Genomic DNA, 20,046 nt, shown 5'->3' on the forward strand with positions numbered 1-20,046 from the left:
TTCTTTTCTTCCTTCTTTTTTTTTATCATAGGCAAAGAGGAAAGAATTATGAAACGATGTTTTTATTAATGTTTAGACCGCGCCCAATGAGGGCTGCCTACATATCTCCGATATATAATTTCTTTTTTTTTCGAGGAGAATCAAGTCTAATGTAGCTCTTTTTACATTATGCAAATGATTACAATTACACAAAATATCTTTTTAACTGATCCAAATTACATGGATTTGTGAATTCCAAACCATCCAAATCAGTCAAAATAACGGCTCCGCCAGACAGTATCTTCTTCAACACATAGGGTCCAGCCCAATGAGGACGAAACTTCCCACGTGGGTCTATGATTGGCTGTCTAATTTCCTTCAGGACCAAACAACCTTCTTCCAGTTTTCGGTCTTTGACCTTCTTATTAAAATGCCGCGCCATTCTTCTTTGATAAACTTGAGTTTGGTGGATTGCTCGCAGTTGCTTTTCATCCATACCCAAGAGTTGCAAATGATAATTCTCAGCCCAATCTGCTTCGCTGATCTGGCTTTCCTGGATAATTCTCGCCGACTGAACTTCCAGCTCAATAGGCAACACTGCTTCCATACCATATACTAAGGAATACGGGGTTGCCCCAGTAGGCGTTCTAATTGAAGTTCTGTATCCCCACAAGGCATTTGGTAATTGTTCGTGCCAAGCTCCATGCTTTTGAACCGTCTTCTGCAAAATGACTTTTATAGCCTTGTTTGCAGCCTCTACTGCCCCATTTGTTTGTGGACGATAGGGTGAAGACTTGTGGTGCTGAATTTTCTTTTGCTTCAGTAGGTTCGAAAATTCGCTTTGAAAATGAGACCCATTATCAGTAATGATCTCGAATGGCGTTCCATACCGACAAAGGATGTTGGTACGAATGAACTATGCTACCTTCTTGGCATTCAAGACCGAATAGGAGGCTGCCTCAATCCACTTAGTGAAATAATCAACAGCAACCAGGATGAATTGATGGCCATTGGAAGCCTTTGGATGGATCTTTCCGATCACGTCTATGCCCCGAGTTGCGAAAGGCCATGGTGAAGCAATGGGATTTAGATTGACCGGAGGCTGTCTTCATCAGGAAATTCTACCTCCGGCATCTGGTCTTCGACCGGTAATTCTGCTAATTGATCAGCTAAGGCTCCGCCTTTCACTGCCTTCTGTTGTACAAATTTCAAGTCATAAGCTGCGAGCACTGACACCCACTTTGCCATCTTACAGTCAAGAATCGGCCTCTCCATAAGGAATTTCAAGGGGTTCGATTCAGAAATAACATATGTAGTGTAAGACGAAAGGTAGTGCTGCAGCTTTGTACAAGCCCAGACTAGAGCCAAACACAACTTCTCGATCTTATTGTATTTCAGTTCATATTCCAGCATCCTCTTGCTAAGGTAATACACGGCATTTTCTATCCTTGTATCTTCTGCTTGTTGAGCTAGCATTGCACCCATCGCTTCTTTCGTCACTGACAGGTACAATAGCAAAGGCTTTCCTAGCCTTGGTGGCTGTAAAACTGGCGGGGATAGTAGATATTGCTTGACTTGGTCGAAAGCTTTCTAACAATCCTCATTCCATTTGACTGCTACTCCTTTCCTGAGTAATTTGAAAATCGGACCACAAGTATCAGCCAACTGATTGATGAACCGGCTGATGTACTGTAGCCTTCCCAGGAAACCCCGAACTTCTTTTTCTGTCTTTAGTGCTGGCATTTCCAAAATGGCTTTAGCTTTTGAAGGATCAATCTCTATGCCCCTTCGACTGACCATATGCCCCAGGAATACTCCGGATGTAGCTCCAAACAGGCATTTTGCCGGGTTGAGCTTTAAATTGTACCTTCGAAGTCTAAGGAAGAACTTCTCAAGTGCTGTTGTATGTTCTTCAATTGTTTTTGATTTAACAACCATATCGTCCACGTACACTTCTACTTCTTTGTGAATCATGTCATGGAAGATGGTCGTTGCCATTCTTTGATAGGTTGCCCCAGCATTTTTGAGCCCAAAAGGCATGACCCTATAGCAGTAGGTTCCCCACTCCGTGATGAATGTCGTTTTCTCTTTATCTGGCAAATGCATCATTATTTGATTGTATCCGACAGCAATATCGGTCAAGGAGACCATCTCGTGTCCAACCATTCGATCCACCAACAAGTCAATATGTGGCAGAGGAAAATCGTCCTTCGGACATGCTTTATTCAAATCCCGGTAATCCACACACATTCTGACTTTGCCATCTTTCTTCGGCACCGGCACAATGTTTGCTAACCACGTCGGGTAGGCAATGGGTTCTATGAACTTGTTCTCCAATTGCTTGGCAACTTCCTCCTTGATTTTCAAGGACCATTCTGTTTTTAGCCTTCTTAGCTTCTGCTTCACTGGCTTAGCCTCAGGGTATACTGGAATCTTGTGCACCACTAATGCTGGGTCAATTCCCGTGATGTCACTTGCCTTCCACATGAAGCAATCAGCAAATTTCTTCAAACATTCACTGACCTGTTCCCTGTTCACATAGTCATATGCAATGTATGTATGTTCATTTCCTTCTTTGCCAATTATTATTTTTTCTTTTTCATTTTTTATTTCGTTTATTTCTTTTTCATTTTTTTTGCTTGGAAATGCTTGGAAAGATAGACACGCGGGGTAGTCAAAAATTTGCAAGCCTTTATTGATTATGACGGAATCGTCTTCAAAAATTATATCAAATTTGAAATCTGGATCTTCTAGATCCGACACAGACGACTCAGAACTGGAACTGGACTCAGACTCGGTTTTAGACTCGGGGTCAGACTCAGACTCAATACAGGACTTGATTACAGACTTAGGTACTAGGTTTGACTCGGGAGGGGGTTTATCAGCAGCGCGCTCCTCCTCGGCGTACCAATTGTTGAGAGGTCCTTCGTTCGGCTTGATTAGGTTGAACAGGTCTTGATTCCCATCATTTCCTGTGATAACCGCAACCTCATCAAAGAGACTAGGCTGCATGAAGTCTTCAGTTTTCGGTTCGGTTATTGTTCTGGGCTTGTTGCCCCAGACATCTGAGAATATCTCTAACCCAGGCAGCACCTTCTTAGCGGTCGGGCAACAAAATGGTTCTCGGAAGCCACAGTAAGGAACTGCTTCTCCCGGTTTGCAGAAGTAACTGTTCAAAGTCAGAAGTTAAGGCCGCATCTGTACACTCTCCTTCCTTCCCTTTCTGGTTCTCTTAGCACGATCTTCATTAGTGGGCTCATAACCCAGTCCAAAGGTCCCTTCATTCACCGGACACTCCCAGGCTTGCAGTTTGGGGTATCTGGCCATAACCATTCCTAGCAGATAGGACATCTTAAGCATCAACGGCACTATGCAATTTATTTGCACGGTCCCGAAATCAAAGAGAATTCGAGAATTTGCAGTCTTTCCTTCTATGAATTGCACAGTGTCATACTGAAATCCCGAGAGGGGTAAATTGGCAGTTTCAGGGTTAACCTCAAAGAGAGGCTGGCCCTTTGGCTTTTTGAGTTGACTGTAGTCATCCCCCTGGACAGTGATAACCTTGTCCTCATAAGGAAACTTGACCTTTTGGTGCAAGGACGAGGGGACTGCCCTAGTGTGGTGTATCCATGGTCGGCCCAGAAGCAGGTTGAAGCTAGTTGGTACATCAATTACCTGGAATGGGAATTCCATCACAGCTGGCCCAACTGTTAACTTCAGCGTAGCAACCCCCCAATACTTCCCTTCGGGTGCTGTCATAGGCTTTCACTATCTGGTCAGATGGGGTGAAATCTGTTTCTTCCAACCCTAGGCAGCTGGCTACCCTTAGTGGGCAGACGTTCAGTGCTGACCCATTGTCAATGAGAACCATGGGCACAGTTTTGTCTCTGGTTTGAACCGTGACGTAAAGGGCATTGTTGTGACTGCCTCCCTCCTTGGGCAAGTCATCATCAGAAAACCCGATGCTTTGCATTTTAGATGATTGGGTGAGGGTGGACACTAGCACTTCAGGGCTAACCTCTACCGATGTCTGAAGTTGGCTCAAAGCCTTGCAAAGAGCTTGGCGATGAGGAAAGGATGATGCCAACAGTTCCCAAATTGATACTTTAGCTTGTGTCTTTTTTAGCTGTGCAAGTACCCGGGTCCTCCTTTGGCTCCTCTACCCTCTGGTAGGGCTTATTTTTGGATTTTATCCAGGTCCAATGGTTCATATTGCCTTCCGCTCCTAGTGATGGCATCGACCTCTTCAGTTAGGTCATTCAGATCCAGGGCACAGATGTTATTCATTTCTAGGAACAGTTCGAAAGGATCGATCATTTCCTGGTCAGCCATTATAGCATTTACCCCGTGATTTGGTAAGGGTTTGGTGCTAATGTTAGGCTTGCTTCTGGGAATAATTGAACCGTTATCCACCAGATCCTGGATGCGGTTCTTGAATGTCCAGCATGCTTCAGTCTTATGCCCATATCCCTGATGATACTCACAGTATTCATCAGCCCTGTAGTTCCTTAGCAACGGATTGGGAGGTGGCCTTGCTTCCAAAGGCTTGATGTAGTTGGCTTTGACAGCCTCTCGGAATACCACAAGAATTCGCATCTCGAGATCAGTATAAGTTCTTCTGGACTGATTGCCATTTCTCATATTCCCCACACGTAAAGGGTTGGTGGGGGTGATGCTTGCCACTTCGTGGACTTTGCCAGGTTGGCTAGGTTTCTTATATTTGGAGGTTCCTGAGTCTTCTTTCAGTTGCCCATTTGAATCAGATCTTCTACTTTCGTAGCAGTGGCAATGAGCGACTGAAACGTTGGTAGATACTGGGTTCGTAGTTATTGCTGGTAGACGGGCTGCAGGTTTTTTATTATTATGTCCACCTGCTCTTGCTCCGAAGGCCGATAAATCATTTGGGCGGCCTTGGCCCTCCACCTCGTAAGGAACGAGGAAAAGGGTTCATTGTTCTTTTGCTTGGTGGTTTCTAGTTCCCTTCGAGTAACATCCACCTCCATATTATAGTGATATTGGGAATTAAATGCAATGCAAATGTCCTCCCAGGTCTTCATCTTAGACCGATCCAGGCTAACAAACCACCTCAGAGCGGCACCAGTCAGGGATTGTTGGAACAACTGAGCAAGGAGCTCGCTGCTTAATCCAAACGGGTTAAGGGCACCCACATACATTTTCAAGTGGGTCTTAGGACAAGTAGTTCCATCAAACTTGTCCATGTTGGGCATTTTGAACTTCGTGGGCAGTCTTGCTTCGAGGAACAAGGACAAGGAGTCCATGTCCACCACCTCCTTGTGTGTCTTGAGGGCAGTGATAGACCTTTCTAGGAGCTCTAGTTTCTCTCTCATTTTCTGAGCTTCTAGCTTAGAAGCATTTTTGGAGGGCATATCATCTAGGTTCAGGGCAGGGTTTGTAGGTTCAGCAGTAGGTCCCTGATTGGAGGCGGCAGGTCCACTTCCCCCGGCCGAAGCCCCATTTCCATTACCATTGCCCAGCTCAGCTATCAGGGCAGTCCTTTGGACAGCCAATGCCTCATTCATTCTGGCCTCCAGCTGTTCGATGAGGGTTTGGATGTCAGCAAGTGATGCCATTGATGCAGGTGGGGTTGTTGGAGTTGTAGGTGAGATTGGTGTAGCTGGTGAAGCTAGTGAAGCTGGTGATAGCACTGTAGGTGTGATTGGCACTTGGGTAGGCACTCGGATTGTGGGTACCTGTAAGGATAAGGGTAGCTGGATTAGGTACGGTGGTTGGTGTATCAGGGTAAATGATGTGAGGTAGATCGACCCTTTTGTCCAACTGTGCATGACCAAAGGAAATATTCCGTGTGATGATATGTCATGAATGCAGACAACATCATGTCATAATCTATTTGTGATATGATTCACGTCATTGGGTGCATACAGTCCTAAAGGGTAGGTTCTATAGGCTATGACTCAAATAGAGAATTGGCTTATAAGGGACCCTTGAACCTTGAGCATGGATATACCTAACCACATGTGAAATAAAGAGTTTCGCGTGGGTCCAACGGTATGCATACTCATGGGCCACCCCCAAAAGGATTAGGGATGGTTTGCGGTAACAGGGAGGACGCTTTGGCTGTCCGTCGACATAATCAAAGAGACCTGCCGATCAGCGCTACTTGCTATCCAGACTCAGAAGTTTGAACAGAGAGAGAAGAAATTCATTTTTTTTATGCAATGGAGAAAAAGATTCTCAATCGTGCAAATAAATCAACAAATTAAAAATATTTTAATTTAGTTGTACAATCAAGTTCAAATTCTCCTTATCCCGTATTCTTAAAGAAAGAATACTGGATTTTTTTTGTTGGGGTACCCTGCAAAACCAAGCATAGTAAATAATACCCTAAAGAAGGGCATGTTAATTTACACAACAATTGTAGTCCTCTTCATGCAAAATGATTACATGTTATCCCCAGCAGAGTCGCCAAACTGTGAACCCCTACCCCAAATATCATAAGCATATAAATGCATGTGACTAAGGGCAGAAATGCACGTGAATGTATGAGTCGCCACCTTGTTTAATTATTTCAGGGTAAACTAGGAAAAAACCCTAAGTGACTCCAATTTTAACTAACCTAATTGCTATATTAATGGACCCAAAGTTTAAGGCATGGTCTATGAACCCGAGGTGGATCCCGAGACTATGTCATGCTGATAAACTAACCTATGGATGAATGCTTTGCAGGGTAAAATGAAATAATTAGACCAAATAAAATGTTTATGTGATTTCGACTTGCCGCTCGGGGTTAAATCCCTAATGTGCCTACGTACTTCCGTTTGAATGGAAGATCAAAGTCAACGTAGTTCGATAGGCCTCTTTTAGAGGGCTTTGAATGGGGATGCTTTATGCATGAGTGTGTGTATGCTTCGTGCATTTTGTTTAGGCATTTTGCCAAAGAATTGATTGATTTGATTTAGGCATTTGATGCCAAAAATGTTGATTTTAATGGCTTTTAGCCAAAAAGATTAATTTAGGCAATTATTGCCAAAAATTGATGTGATTTAGGCGATTTTCGCCAAAAAGATTGATTTAAGGCTTTTAGCCAAAATAAGTTGACTTAGGCAATTTATTGCCAAAAGTTGGTGATCGGGCGATTGTCGCCAAAATTGATTGACTTAAGGCAATTTATTTGCCAAAAACAATTATTTGAAGGCTTTTAGCCAAAAATTGTGATTTAAGCGATTTGTTGCTAAGAAAAAGATTAATCTCACTTATAGGTAATTCATTTGACAAGAGTGATTACTTGAATTGCAATGTAGGCAACGTATTGCCAAGACAAAAACGTGTTTAATTAAAGCTTTTTAGTCTCAATTATTGATTAATTGGACTTAAGCTGGACTGTTCGAAATAAAGGCAATTATACCATAGCCATTTAATTAACTAGGTATTTTAAGCCAATATTGTTGGACTTAAGCTGGACTGTTCGAAATAAAGGCAATTATACCATAGCCATTTAATTAACTAGGTATTTTAAGCCAATATTGTCGGATTTAGGCTTTAATACCACGATTATTAATTAACCGGGCATTTAGCTTAAATTTATTTACTTGAAGCAATTTGTTTGCCTAATGATGACATGGATGCATTTATGCAATTGTAGAGTTATTAGGAAGAAGGATGCATGAAGTGCTAAATTTAAATAGGCAGAGTTTAGTTCATGTACCTGATTTAATCGACGGCCACTTCTTAACTCCAGGTTAAGCTCCTCGTTAAGGGAATATTAATTAATTTTATTTTAATGACCACTTAACAAAGCAAGAAAGCAATTAAAGCTAAACTAAAATGCGAAAAGCAGTAAAGAATCGCAAGGAGCGTAAGGGAGAAGGAGCGTCCGTCAACACAGACTGAGTGAGTTGAAAGGTCACACCAGGGCCACTTTTATAAGAAGAAAACGGGCTGGAGGGCAGTCGGGACTGCCGGCCCGGGAGGTCGTGACCGCTTGACCGGGCGGTCGGGACCGCCGGCCCGGGGCGGCGCCGGGCGGTCAGGACCGCCGGACCGGGCGGTCAGGGCCGCTGGACCCTGTCAGACTACCAGTTTTTCATTTCGGAGGCTTTTCGGGAGTTCCGGTCCTCCAAAAAATATTCCGGGACCAGTTCCGCAATCCTCGCGACGTTCCGGACGTTTTAAGTACCATATTGGTCTACTTTCGGCAAAGTTTCAAAAATGACCTCCGGTCCGGCCGGGATGTCTGCAGTCCGGGAAAACAGGCTTTTTGAGCCTCAAAATTTGAGTATTCACAATGGGCTAATGATTTCCTGAGGCACGGGCATGCTACCAAGCACAGGCAGGGCGCGCTTTCTTCTGGAAGTCTGCCTAGAATTTCCATGGGCGTGCTAGGCTTGACACGCCCTGGTCCCATTGTAGCACGGTCGTGCCTTTTGACACCACCCTGGCCGTGCTCTCTTCTGTCTCTCCTTTGGTTTCCTTAGCTTCTAGCACGGTTGTGCCTTCTAGCATGGCCTGGGCGTGCTAGAAGCTAAGTGTCTTGCATTGTAAAGTTCTTTTCTGCGCCAAATTCCTACAATTTTCTCTTAGATCAAGCGGATTAAGAATCAAGAAAGCTTTGAACACAATTATACTATAAGTGAATTAAAATCAAATTAAAGTAATAAAAAACTTACTGAAATTCTAATAAAAACTATATTAAAAACACTATGAAATTAACACCTATCAAAATTCCCCAAACTTAAACCATTGCTTGTCCTCAAGCAACAAAACTAAAAGAAAAATAATTTGACGACACTAGCTTACCATGGTTGGAGATGATCTCAATAAACTTTCAAGATATCAAGATTAGTGAACAAGTGAATAAACTCAATCGTTCTCCATGCTATTCATACTTAAGCTTGACTTTTATTCTTGAATAAAGCACGTTCATTGAGTAAAATATAAGTTTAAAGAGATTGTCAACACTAATACTTATTCAATTTATGATAGATAGGACATGAATCATCTAAAGAATTTTCAACCTTTTAAAAATAAGACAATTGATAGTGCAAAAGTGGCATTCCCATATGCAGAATTAGTCATCCTTTCTCCATGATTTAAATGCATACGATTAAAAGATCAAAAGGTCTTTATTTTGGGTTGTAATGGGGCTTTCTTGGTGCAAATTTTGCTTAATCAAAGAAAGGGATAAAAGGTAGTCAAAGAGTACAAAAGAATGTATAATATTCAAGATTCTATTTTAATTAAACTTTTACTAGTTCTAGGGAGTGTCTGTTTTGAAACTGTCTTACTAGCTAGAGGCATCTTGGGCAAGGTCTTTTCTTAATATTTTGGCACTTTTCTTCCTTGCTTTTTTTTTTTTCCATTCTTCTTGAATTCTCTTAATTGCTTTTCATGTGCCTCTTTCTTGATTCTTTCTTCTTTTCTTTATTTGCTAGTATTAATTGATAAATTCTCCCTCTTTTGGTGCTATATTCTAATTAAAAGTCGAATCTTTCAATCATACAATCCTTTGTACTTAGGGTAGGAAATTTGAATTTGGCTTTGAGGGCTCGGTTTATTTAGGGTGAAGAAGAAAATTTTACAGTTTTAAGGCTTCAAAGTTGGTTTCGAGGGTCATATTTTTAACTTAGGTGGTCTAGGCTAATATAGGTTTCAACAAAAATTGCCTAAATCATCTCTTTCAAATGTAAACATTTAAATTTTTCGCCTCGAAGGAAGTTCTAATTTTTGTTCTAGGAATGCCAAGGTTTAAATAACTTTAGAGTAAAACAAACTTATACATCATAACTTTAATAAAAATCAGTGTTTAAAAAAAATCTAGAAACAAATAGTTTAGATCAATGAACATGATTGAGTCAAAATTTCAAATTCAGAGCTTAAATATGCTAGAATTGAGAATCAACTATATTTAACACTTATTGCTAGACATGAGAACCTTCAAGCTACTTGTAATCATTCCAAACATGTTAAGCAAAAACAAAAATTTTTTAGCTAAAATTCCCTTCCCCCAATTCAATCAATCACATTGTCTCCAATGTGTATAAATTCCCCAAACTTATTGCATTACTAGAAGGAAAGCAGTAAGAGAGAAGAAGAAACCTTATCAACATTGTATTGAACAATACAATAGAATGGTTGTGGAATGTGTCTTAGCTAAAAGAGTAACTAAACATTAAGAACAAAACTACTAAGAAGTTAAAAAAAATTCAAATAACAAACAAATTAAAATGAAAGCAACCAAGACAATGTATTAGAACAGAAATAAACATAAACAAAACAAAAGATAAGTGAGAAATCCGTCAATGCTCCGGTGGTGGGGGTGGCTGCAGAAGCTGGAGGATGGTCTGGAGTTGGCCTTGCATGGTATCCATCCTAGAATCAAGACTGCCGTTCATAATTTCAATGGACTGGAAACGGTCTGCGATCATCGTTTCCATCCCATTAAGGCGTGTGTCAAAAAGGTCCATTCGAGACATCATTCTTGCAAGGACTTTATCATTTGACATGTTGGATGTGCCTTGGAACGATGGACCAGCGCCGGATGTACCTGCACCAAAGAAGAGGTAAAAGGGGGAGGGTTGTCCTCCTCCATGTTAGCACCACCTGCTGCCTCTGCTCCTGCATCATCAGGATTGACTTCTAAAGCACCCACTACTCGATATGCATCCCCGACTTTTTCAATCAGTTTCATATGTATCATAACATCTAGATCCAGTCTAGTATCACGCCCCCCTCCTACACTATCATAAATTGGCCTAGCCGGGTTCCAAACCTGTAAGTATCTAGCAATCCGGGTCATAAAACACCCCACCATTATAGCCCCTTTGTCGTCTCCAGCCACCCTCGCAAATTTTTGGCAGAGCCCACAGAAATATAATTCATTCAAACTTAACACCCCGTCGCTCTCACTCCTTCCAAATATGGTATTAAACAAGAATTTGTGAATGTATCGCAAGGAAGGTTTTTTAAATTTGGATGCCTTCGAATATCTAGGATTATAATTTACTTCACTAGTAAAATCTTGCCAAGTATTGCGTGCACTAAAATCACTAGATACTTGTATCCGGCTATTGTCTATAGGAAACCCAAAAATATGGCTAATTTCATTCACAGTTAGTTCAAAATCTTGACTAAGAACCCTAAAGCGAATCCTGCTTGGGGGTGAATCAGGCAAAAACGGGATAAAAGCGAAATAGGAACTTAGAAATTCTAGATTTAATGGTGTATAGACTAAGTCCTTCATATCAAGAAATTGCCCCCATCCTATGCGCTTAAGTGGTTCCAACACAATATCTCTAAGACCCACTTGTGCTAAAGCAGACTCATCAATAAATCTATTCGGTAAAATAGGCCGAAGAGATAGTTTTGTGTACCTTTCTTGTTGCTCAGATGAGGCAAACTCGAATGGAAGTGCAGGAGGTAAAGGAGGTTGAGGAGCCGTGGAGGATCGCGTAGTTGAACGCTTTCGAGCAGCAACGGAGGATGCGGGTCTGCTGCGTTTGTATCTAGGAGGCATTGTTGGAGTTGATTATATGAAAATTTTGGGTGGAGAGTGTTTGATTTGAGAGAAAAGGGAGAAAAAGAGAAAATTTGAGAGAGAAGAGGTGACGGCTAGGGCGTACGAGATGGAAAAGAGAGGGGTTGAAGGCGTGCTCTTTAAATAGGGGAACCAATTAATGAGTGGGTCTGATCGTGGCATAGCACGGCCTGGGCGTGCTTCTCTCTGACCTGCAAAACAAAAGAAGAAGCGTACCTTGCACGGGCGTGCTGACAAGCACGCCTTGGGCGTGCTTCTCTCTGACCTTTGGGCTGACAATTGTCGCACAAGTAGCACGGGCGTGCTACTGAGCACGGCTTGGGCGTGCTTGTCCCTGCCTCTCAGATTGAAGAGTGCCTGTGGACAGCACGGGCGTGCTATCGAGCATGGCTTGGGCGTGCTTGTCCCTGCCTCTCAAGTGACCTTTCCCCCCTTTTCTACAGCACGGGTGTGCTGCTGGGCACGCCCGGGGCGTGCTCTTCTCTGACCTTCAAGTGTGTTTGTCCCTTTTCTATGGCACGGCCGTGTTGAGGGGCACGGCTGGGGCGTGCTCTTCTCTGACTCTCAAGTGTCAGCACCCTTGAAAAATGCACGGGCGTGCTGCAAGGCACGCCTGGGCGTGCTGGCTCCTCACCCCATGGCACGGGCGTGCCACCTAGAACGGCCAGGGCGTGCTCTTCTCGGGATTTTCACTTTTTCCTACAAAAAACTCTAACTAAAACAAAAGAACACTTATGGAGAAAATTTGGGAATTTGATAAATAAAACAGAAAATAAAAACAAATAAATGGAACGAAAATTTAGCAAGAAAATTAGATGGGTTGTCTCCCACAAGCACTTTTGTTTAACGTCGTTCAGTTCGACGCACTTAGCCTAGTTTAGGCTAAGCAAGACCAATTGTACTCTTGATGGGTTCAAAGTTGTCATTATGATAGCTTCTCATACGTTGAGCATTTACCTTGAAACTTCGATTTGACTTACCATCCACTATTTCAATCGCGCCATGAGGAAAGATTTCCTTAATTGTGAATGGTCCAGACCATCTAGAGCGCAACTTACCAGGGAATAACCAGAGCCTAGAGTTATAGAGCAACACCTGCTGGCCTACCTTTAGATCCCTCATGATAATGCGCTTATCGTGCCATTGTTTAGTGCGATCTTTGTATATTTTAGCACTTTCATAAGCATGGAGGCGCAATTCATCCATCATGTTTAGCTGTAACAAGCGCTTTTGTCCCACTTCTTTGGCATTAAAGTTAAGAAATTGAATGGCCCAAAACGCCTTATGTTCTAACTCTACAGGAAGATGACAAGCCTTACCATACACCATGCGATATGGAGACATACCTATAGGCATTTTGAATGCTGTTCTGTAGGCCCATAGAGCATCGTCTAGCTTTTTGGACCAATCCTTTCTTGATTGTCCAACAGTGGTTTTGAGGATCTTTTTGATTTCTCTGTTAGTGACCTCTACTTGCCCACTTGTTTGAGGATGATATGGAGTACCTACACGATGAGTGACACCATATTTTGCAAGAAGGGAATCTAAATATTTATTGCAAAAATGCTTACCTCCGTCTGTGATTATTGCTCTAGGAGTGCCATTCCTTGTAAAAATGTTTTTCTTGATGAAGCTCATCACACTTTTGGCATCGTTATTTGGAAGAGCAACAGCCTCTGCCCACTTTGACACATAATCCACGGCCACTAGAATGTATTGATTTGAATATGATGGTGGAAAAGGTCCCATGAAGTCCAGACCCCATACGTCGAAGATTTCGACTTCAAGGATGCTATTTAAGGGCATCTCATGTCTCTTCGAAATGTTACCTAACCTTTGACAACGATCACAAAGACGAACATAGTTATAAGCATCTTTAAAGAGATTAGGCCAATACAAACCACTTTCTAGTATACGCACAGCTGTTTTGATTGCTCCAAAGTGACCTCCACATTCCATTGAATGGCAGAATTTAAGGACACTTTCTATTTCAGTTTCCGGTATACATCTCCTGAATAGCTGATCATTGCAATACTTGAACAAAAATGGCTCCTCCCAATAGTAGAATTTGATATCATGAAAAATTTTTTTTCTTTGTTGGCAAGAAAAATTGGGAGGAGGAATTTTGCAAACAAGATAATTAACTATGTCAACGTACCAGGAGGTTTGAGCATTTGTTACTAGAAGAAGTTGCTCATGGGGAAAGCTTTCATTGATTTGTAGCTCGCTTGTATCTTCTTCCCCCAATTCAAGCCTGGAAAGATGGTCAGCAACGAGGTTCTCGGTCCCCTTTTTGTCGCGAATTTCTAAGTCAAATTCTTGCAATAGAAGTACCCAACGAATGAGTATCGGCTTTGCATCTTTCTTTTCCAGCAAGTATTTGATGGCTGAGTGATCTGTGTAGACTATTGTTTTCGCTCCAATTAGATATGCCCTGAATTTGTCAAAAGCAAAAACAATAGCTAGCAATTCTTTTTCCGTAGTTGCATAATTTAGTTGCGCATCATTTAATGTGCGACTTGCATAATAAATAACATGCAACTTCTTGTCTTTTCTTTGTCCAAGAACAGCTCCTACAGCATGATCACTAGCATCACACATGAGTTCAAAGGGTAAAGTCCAATCTGGTGTAGTGATGATCGGGGCTGAGATTAACTCCTTCTTCAACCTGTTAAAAGCATCTAAACACTCTTTGTCAAAATCAAAAGGAACATCTTTAACTAATAGATTGCAAAGAGGTTTAGTGATTTTTGAGAAGTCCTTTATGAATCTCCTGTAAAACCCTGCATGCCCAAGAAAACTTCTTATACCTTTCACTGTGTTAGGAGGTAGTTTTTCAATTACCTCAATTTTTGCCTTGTCTACTTCAATCCCTTTTTGAGAGATTTTATGCCCTAAGACAATACCTTCACTAACCATGAAGTGACATTTTTCCCAATTTAACACAAGGTTAGTGTCTTCACATCGTTGCATTACTAAAGATAAATTATGAAGGCAAGCATCGAAAGAAGAACCAAACACAGAAAAGTCATCCATGAATATTTCAATAAATTTTTCCACCATATCAGAAAAGATGGACATCATGCACCTTTGAAAGGTTGCAGGGGCATTGCATAGCCCAAAAGGCATTCTCCTATAGGCAAAAGTGCCATAAGGACAAGTGAATGTAGTTTTCTCTTGGTCTTCAGGAGCTATGGGTATTTGAAAGTACCCTGAATAGCCATCTAAGAAACAATAAAAAGGATAACTTGCAAGTCTTTCAAGCATTTGATCAATAAAGGGAAGGGGAAAATGGTCCTTGCGTGTTGCTTTATTTAGTTTTCTGTAATCTATGCACACACGCCAACCTGTGACTGTTCTTGTGGGGATTAGTTCATTGTTTTCATTAGAGATAACAGTCATACCTCCCTTCTTTGGAACAACTTGGACAGGACTTACCCAATTACTGTCTGAAATTGGATAAATGATATCGGCATCTAGGAGTTTGATGATTTCAGCCTTGACTACCTCCTTCATGTTTGGATTCAGTCGCCTTTGGTGCTCGATTGAAGGTTTGTAGTCTTCTTCCATCAAGGTTTTATGCATGCACATACTCGGGCTTATTCCTTGTAGATCCGAGATAGACCACCCTAATGCTTTCTTGTGCCTACGTAGAACCTGCAACAGCCTTTCCTCCTGATCAAGCGTTAAGTAAGAAGAAATAATAACAGGAAAAGAATGGTTCTCACCTAAGAATGCATGTTTTAAATGAGGTGGAAGTTGTTTTAGTTCATGCTTAGGTGGTTCCTTTTCTTTTTCATTCAGGGTGCTTGGTTCATTCATGTTATTTTCGACATGCAAAGTGCTTTCCACACATTCATCAACAACATCAATTCTAAAACAGTTTCCATAGTCCATAGGAAATTTACAAGATTTAAGTACATCAAATACAATCTCTTCCTGTCCAACTCTTAAAGTCAACTTACCCTCATAGACATCAATTAATGCTCTTGCAGTTGCAAGAAAAGGTCATCCCAGGATTAGAGATCCTTCCCTGTCTTCATCAATGTCAAGAATAACAAAATCAACAGGAAATATGAATGTACCTACCTTTACAAGCACGTCTTCTACAATCCCTCTAGGATATTTGATTGAACGATCTGCTAATTGCAAAGACATCCTTGTTGGTTTGAGCTCTCCCATACCTAGCATCTTAAAAACTTCATAGGACATAAGATTAATGCTAGCACCTAAATCCGCCAAAGCCTTTTCAAAGTCAAGAGTACCAATGTTACAAGGGATAGAAAAACTTCCTGGATCTTTTAACTTTGGAGGCAATTTGTTTTGGATAATTGCACTGCACTCCTCCGTTAACATTACCGTTCCTTGATCATCAATTTTTCATTTCTTGCTCAAGATATCTTTTAGGAATTTAGCATAGCTAGGCATTTGAGCAAGAGCTTCAGCAAAAGGAATATTGATTTGAAGCTTCTTAAACACATCCAGAAACTTGAGGAAGCTCTTGTCATCTTGTGCTTTCTTTAATCTTTGTGGAAAGGGAACAGGGGGAACATAGGGTTTTACCTTTTCCTATTCTTCTAAGTTAATGATAGGCACTGTTGGCTGTTCTTTTTCTTCTTTTTCTTTCCTTGGTGGTTCATCTATTTATTTGCCACTCCTTAAGGTGATAGCCTGCACTTGTTCTTTTGGATTCTTTTCAGTATTGCTAGGTAACGTACCTTGAGGTCGAGATGCCATCATGTTTGCAAATTGCCCTAGTTGAATCTCCAAATTTCTTATTGCAGCCTGCTGGATTTTATGGTTCTCTCTAGTTTCATTCATGAACTCCATGTGTGATTTGGAAAGAGCAGTGAGGAGATCATCATGAGATTTCTTTTCCGGAGGATGGAACCCTGGTGGTGCATTCAAGGCATTGTTAGGATTACCATAGGATAGATTACGATGATTCCTTAACCTGTTATCGTATGAATTTGAATAATGGTAATTCTTTCTTCCTTGATTCATCACATAGTTCACTTGCTCCAAAGTTTGTGGATTTAAGGAGTCCATGATGCATTCCCCAATTCCATGTTGTCCATTGCATCTATCACAAATTTTCATAACAGCATTCACAGGATTAGTAGTTAACATGTCCAATTTCCTTACCATGTTATCTACCTTGGCATTAAGTGCTGTAATGGCGTCTATTTCATAGACTCCTGCGGTTCTTCTTCTTTCAGTATTGTTTTGGTAGTGGCTGTTGCTTGCCATCTCCTCTATCAACTCATATGCTTCATCAATTCCTTTCTTTTCAAAGGATCCACCTGCAGCTGCATCTAAAGTAATTTTGATGTTAGGAGATAATGCATTATAGAAAGTTTGTACCTGTAACCACTTGGGCAAACTGTGATGTGGGCACTTTCTTAACAAGTCCTTGAATCTTTCCCAAGCTTCATACAAGCTCTCTTGATCATGATGAGCAAATGTCATTATCTCATTGCGCAACTTGGTGGTTTTTGAGGATGGAAAGAATTTAGCTAGGAATTTTTGAGCTAATTCATCCCATGTTGTAAAACTCCCAACAGGACACGATTGTAGCCAGGACCTTGCTTTATCCCTAAGAGTGAATGGGAAAAGTCTTAATTTGATTGCATCTTCAGAAACACCATTTTATTTGAATGTGTCACAAATTTCCAGAAAATTGGTAATGTGAGCATTAGGATCTTCACTAGGCAAACCCCCATATTGGATCGAGGTAGTGTGAATACCTAAATTTTGAGGCTCAAAAAGCCAGTTTTCCCGGCCGCGGCGGTGGCGGCCGCCCTTAAAGGCAGCGGTAGCCGCTATCGCCGGTGGCGGCAGTCGCCTATGAATACCCATTTATTTTGAGGCTCGAAGAGCCAGCTTTCCCGGATTGCAAGCAGTCCGGCCGGACCGAAGGCCATTTTGAAAGTTCACCGGAAGTGTGCCAATATGGTACTTGAAATGTCCGAAAAATTACGAGGATCATGGAACTGGTCTCGGAATATTTTTTGGAGGTCCGGAACTCCCAGAAAAACCTCCGGAACAAAAAAAGAAAGGGGAAAAGGCACACGTGCCCGCCCGCGGGGGTGGGCATGCCCGCCCAGGCCAGGCGGCCGCACCCGCCCAGCTAGGGCGGGCGCGCCCGCCCAGCATGGGCGAGCACACCCGCCCAAGCCAGGCGGGCATGCCCGCCCGAGCCAGGCGGGCATGCCCGCCCAGCTTGGGCGGACACGCCCGCCCAGACCAGGCGGGCAGGGGCGCCCGGGATCACGTTTTTTCCTATAAAAAACGGCTCTGGGGCTCCGTTTTGACTCACTCAGTCTGTGTTGACGGACGCTCCTTCTCCCTACGCTCTTTGCGATTCTTTACTGCTTTCTTGCATTTTTTTAATTTTAGTTTTATTTTATTGTTGTGATACTTGGTCACTTAAAATTAAATTAAAATTAATTCCCTTAACGAGGAGCTTAACCTGGAGTTAAGAAGCGGTCGACGATTAAATCAGGTACATGAACTGAACTCTGCCTATTTAATTTTAGCACTTCATGCATGCTTCTTTTCTACTCCTAATAATTCTACAACTGCATAAATGCATCCATGCCATCATTAGGCAAACAAATTGCCTCAATTAAATAAATTTAGGCTAAATGCCCGATTAATTAATAATCGTGGTATTAAAGCCTAAATCCGACAATATTGGCTTAAAACACCTAGTTAATCAATAGCTATGGTGTAATCGCCTTTATTTCAAACAAATCCAGCTTAAGTCCAATTAATTAATAATTGTGGCTAAAAGCCTTATTCGATCACGTTTTGGCAACAAATTGCCTACAATTAAATCGATCTTTTGGCAAAATGCCTTAAAATTAATCAACTTATTTTGGCAAAAAGCCTTAAATCAATCATTTTGGCGACAATCGCCCAATCAACATCATTTTGGCAATCAAATTGCCTAAATCACTCTTTTGGGCTAAAAGCCTTAAAATCAATCATTTTGGCGACAATCGTCTAAAATTAATCATTTTTGGCAACGATTGCCTAAATCAATCTTTTTGGCTAAAAGCCATTAAAATCAACATTTTGGCATCAAATGCCTAAAAATCAATCAATTCTTTGGCAAAATGCCTAAACAAAATGCACAAAGCATACACACACTCATGCATAAAGCATACCCCTTCAAAGCCCTTCAAAGAAGGCCTATCGAACTACGTTGACTTTGATCTTCCATTCAAACGGAAGTACGTAGGCACGTTCGGGATTTAACCCCGGGCGGCAAGTCGAAATCACATAAACATTTTTCATTGGTCCAATTACCTTGCAAAGCATTCATTCATTGGTTAGTTTATCAGCATGACATAGTCTCGGGATCCACCTCGGGTTCGTAGACCATGCCTTAAACATTTGGGATAATTAATCTAGTAACTAGGTTAATTAAAATTGGAGTCACTTAGGGTTTTTTCCTAGTTTACCCTAAAAACAATTAAACAAGGTGGCGACTCATACATTCACGTGCATTTCTGCCTTAGTCACATGCATTCATATGCTATGATATTCGGGGGTAGGGGTTCACAGTTTGGCGACTCTGCTGGGGACTATTAATTATGTAATCTTTTTGCATAAAAGTGGACTACAATTGTTGAATAAATTAACCTGCCCTTCTTTAGGGCATTACTTTACTATGCTTTGTTTTGCAGGGTACCTTGACATAAATCGAGTGTTCTTTCTTTAAGAATACTCGATGAGAGGAAATTTGAACTTAAGTGACAAATTTGATTAAGACATTTAAATTTGTTGATCTATTTGCACGATTGAGAATCTTTTTCTCCATTGCATAAAAAAATGAATTTCAAATGAATTTCTTCTCTCTCTGTTCAAACTTCTGAGTCTGGATAGCAAGTAGCACTGATCAGCAGGTCTCTTTGATTATGTCGACGGACAGCCAAAGCATCCTCCCTGTTACCGCAAACCGCCCCTAATCCTTTTTGGGGTGGCCCATGGGTATGCGTACCGCTGGACCCATGTGAAACTCTTTGTTTCACATGTGGTTAGGTATATCCATACTCAAGGTTCAAGGGTCCCTTATAAACCGATTCTCTATTTGAGTCATAGCCTATAGAACCTACCCTTTAGGACTGTATGCACCCAATGATGTGAATCATATTCATTAAATGGTTTATGGCGTGTTGTTATGCGCATTCACGACATATCATAGGCATGGGATAAACACAAAGAGAGCAGAAAAACACCCTTTTACTTTCAGTCATGCACAGTTGGACAAAGAGTCAATCTACCTCATATCAGTTACCTGATACACCAACCACTATACCTAATCCAGCTACCCTTATCCTTACAGGTGCCCACGATCCAAGTGCCCACATCAGTGCCAGCCACACCTACAGTACTATCACCAGCTTCACCAGCTTCACCAGCTACACCAGCTTCACCCACAACTTCAACAACTTTACCTACACCAATGGCATCGATTGCTGATATCCAAACCCTCATTGAACAACTCGAGGCCAGAATGGAGGCCAGAATGGAGGCCAGAATGAATG

At 41.6% G+C, this 20,046-nt stretch overlaps 1 non-coding gene across 1 annotated transcript; it reads left to right on the forward strand.

The window, feature by feature from the left end:
* The first annotated feature begins 16,872 nt into the window (after window positions 1-16,872).
* Window positions 16,873-16,978, forward strand: LOC149496913 (small nucleolar RNA R71). The gene has a single exon (XR_016320701.1). It is a non-coding gene; the product is annotated as a small nucleolar RNA R71 (small nucleolar RNA).
* Window positions 16,979-20,046: the final 3,068 nt, after the last annotated feature.

This window comes from Jatropha curcas, chromosome 4, assembly GCF_041381405.1.
Source record: "Jatropha curcas cultivar XTBG-Jc1 chromosome 4, XTBG_Jcur_1.0, whole genome shotgun sequence".
NCBI lineage: Eukaryota > Viridiplantae > Streptophyta > Magnoliopsida > Malpighiales > Euphorbiaceae > Jatropha > Jatropha curcas.